At 35.9% G+C, this 3,434-nt stretch overlaps 1 pseudogene; it reads left to right on the top strand.

Annotated features, from left to right (window-relative positions):
* Positions 1-796: 796 nt before the first annotated feature.
* Positions 797-3,118, top strand: LOC105741133 (annotated as a pseudogene).
* The last annotated feature ends 316 nt before the right edge of the window (positions 3,119-3,434 follow it).

Below are 3,434 nucleotides of genomic sequence, written 5' to 3'. Positions count from 1 at the left end.
TTGGCAATTTTTAAATTTTGTTGTTGTTTATAGGAAAAATACTGAATTAGATATAAGAAAAGTGACATTTTATTTTAAGTCACTATTTATAAGATGGGTCCTCATCTGTGCTAAATCTGTGCTGCTCACTTTGGCACTATGGTTTTGCATTCCTGTGGCTTGGCAGAACTTTCTGAGACTTCACAGATCCCAAAACTTTGGAAATGAATAAAATACACACTTTTGCGCTGGTGATTACCTTCTCATAGTTTTTGCTGTTCACCATAGATCCTTTGACGTGACATAGGTGAGTAAGCAGGCTGTAGCAATTTGCTAATACAGCTGCAGATAAGAGCATACACCACTTTGTAAGTAATCCCTAATTAACTAATTTACTCAGCAAGTTATGATGTCTAAAGCAGTCTTTAAATTGTGAGTGTATTCAAATGTAAAAGCAGTTTCCCCTGTGTTGCCCTCAGAAATTTGTGGAGCCAGTGTAGCTGTCACACAGAACCAAAGGTGAGTCAAGGGGCCCTGCACTGTGCGACTGAGCGACATGCCCACAGTTCATGAAACATTGAGTATGTGACTAAGTCCAAAATATGTTATGCACTAGAAAATAAGTTTGAATCTGGGGAAATAATACATGTGATGTAATTGCATAAGAGCTGTGCATGGTACTACTGGTAGCAATATATGTGCACTAGTAGAGACTGACATCTTTCCAGGGAGAATTTCTAGAATGGATTACAAGGATTGCTGTCTCAGAACTACTGAATGAGTATAGAAGGACACTAAATGTCCAGCCTAGATGACCATGGCTTTTGCTTTGGAGGAGTTGCAGAATGATGTAGAACTGGTAAAGTCTTTCCTGGAAAAGGCTACTAGGAGGAGAGTATGTTATACCCTGACAGCTGAAAAATCCAAGATTGAAACAGAAATAAAGAATAAGATACTACAGTACAGGTTCTCCTATTTCTTGAGTTTTTACTGACCTTGAAAGGCTAGGGCCAAAATGTTGGCTGTCCTTGAAGCCCTTCTTTTTCTTTAATTTTTGGTCTGCAAACTTGTTAACCCTCCAGAAGAGAAGTTTAATGATACTGCTACCCTATAACATAGGCAGTTGATCTTAACCTCACTATCTGTTTGATTATCAAACATCTTAGACATAACATGGAATAAGTATTTTCCATCAAGTATTGATATGTTAAACTTCCAGTTCCTCCAGAATATGAAGAAAAAGATTAAAAAGATAAAAATGTTTTAAAAATAACAATAAACTTTTACATATTTTTACACAGAAATTTGAAATCTAACAATATACAGCCTTGTAGCAGGACAGTCCTGTGACTTTTTTGGTCTCATGTTTTCATTTATTACCCTTTAAAAAAAATGAAACCTTTACTTGAGAGACAGTATGGTCATAATTTGTATGTCATGACAAGCAGTATGTAATTCGAAGACCAAAATGACAGGCATTTCAAGCATGAACCTACCATTACACATTGCTTTCTTCAGTACAGTTGCTTCATTCACGGTACCAGCATATACATTCAGGGTGAGAAACCTAGCAATTAACTGCTATTTTCAAAAACATGCTGAAGATTCTCAGGACCATTGTCTTTCCCATCCTGTGCATATAAATGTACGACTTTGCCCCTGTCATGTTTTCTAGCTTTTCTCCTTGCCCTCTCTTTGTTAACTAATCCTCAAGTTCTCGCTTTCCTTTTAATTGTGTTATGCCTATTTTTATTTCATCCTCTGAGTTCTTATACCAAGGAAACTATACATTATTTACTCATGTGGATCTGGTTTATTTCATTTATGAGTATATCTTCAAGTGGCATCCTGTAACTCAGTTGTGTCCCAAATTGTCTGATCAAGATTTTGGGTCCACAGAGGAAAGTGATCAATGATGTAGAGTGTGCTTAAGGAGAGTCACATGGAGAGACAATCTCTCTGAAGCTTTCACAGTGAGTAAATTGGTGAAGCAATGGCTGTGATTCATCCATATAGCTGACACTGATAAACTTTCTACAAACTGAGGTACAGGATTTCAGGTTGAATGACCTTATCAGATACAAAAGTTACATTTCTTGTTATATATGTCTCGCTCTTTCATGGTCTTAATCATCCAGCAGAAAAGTATGAAAATGAAGTATAAAATTAAAACCATGTTAATATGATGAGCTGCAAAATGCTCGTCAACAACTTCAGACATTGACAGTCTTACGGAAAACCCAGTACTATTATGGACTATTGGAGTATATTGGGATATTTTGCTGAATTCATGCACCTACAGTATTTAAATGACAATGGAATGCCCTTCTCTGACAAACCTGCACAGTCAAAATAATTAGGCTAGATATACAGTTCCATACTCTTAATTCAATGAATAGAGAGGTTTGTTCAAATAGTGTTTGAGACAGGATATTTGGTCTGCATCTTGTACAATGAATAACCACTAAGATAACAATATGCAATGTATTAATTATTGAAAATTTGCTAGTAATTGGTTGTGAAACTTTCTCATTGATATTTGTTTCTCAATGAAAATATTTAAAAAAGGAATAAGATGTATCAAAAAGCACAGAAGAAACCAGAACTTCTTGATAATGAAAAACCAGCCACTGTAGTTACTCCTATTACAACAGTGTACACAGTGACGATCAGTAATTATAGATGGAATCAGTCAGACAATTTTGTGAAAATCTACATGACCTTAACTGGAGTTCATCAAGTTTGTGCTGAGAATGTGCAGGTGCATTTCACAGAGAGGTCATTTGATCTTTTTGGTAAAGAATCTAAATGGGAAGAATTACTCTATGATTGTGAACAATCTCTTGAAACCCATCTCAGTGGAAGGCAGTTCAAAAAAGTCAAGGCTGATACAGATCTTATCTTGTGTAGAAACAAAGCAGAGGACACTCAGTGGGAATACTTAGCTCAGGTTGAGAAAAAGTGCGAAGGGAAAGAAAAGCCATCCAATGATGCTGAGACAGATCTTAGAGAGGGATTAATGAATATTTTAAAGATTTATGAAGATGGAGATGATGATATGAAGCAAACCATTAATTAAACGTGGGTGGAATCAAGAGCCAAGACAGCCCAAAGGAAATTCAGAATTTTAAGACTTTGAAGTACTTTTGAAAAGTAAGATTCAGAAATACTGGTATTTCCAATACGGGAATGTTGGTGAGCTGCACATAGAAATTTGACAGAAAGGTACAAAACTTTCAAAGTAAAGCCAGTGAATTCTACATTTCTTATTGGAATATTTCTTTTTTCTTTTTCTTTTTTGTTTTTTGGCAGAACCAGGGATTGAGCACAGGCCCTTGGGCTTACCAGGCAAACACTTATTCTCCTGAGCCATTGCCCTGGCATTACTGGAAGATTTTTAAAATTAATTTTGTTGAGGAAAAAATTGCAATGAGACAGTTTCAAAACAGGTTGGT

The sequence above is a fragment of the Octodon degus genome, unplaced genomic scaffold, assembly GCF_000260255.1.
Source record: "Octodon degus isolate 3935 unplaced genomic scaffold, OctDeg1.0 scaffold00304, whole genome shotgun sequence".
NCBI classification, from domain to species: Eukaryota; Metazoa; Chordata; class Mammalia; order Rodentia; family Octodontidae; genus Octodon; species Octodon degus.
The sequence above is the reverse complement of the archived record's forward strand: the minus strand, read 5'-3'. Positions and strand labels throughout refer to the sequence as shown.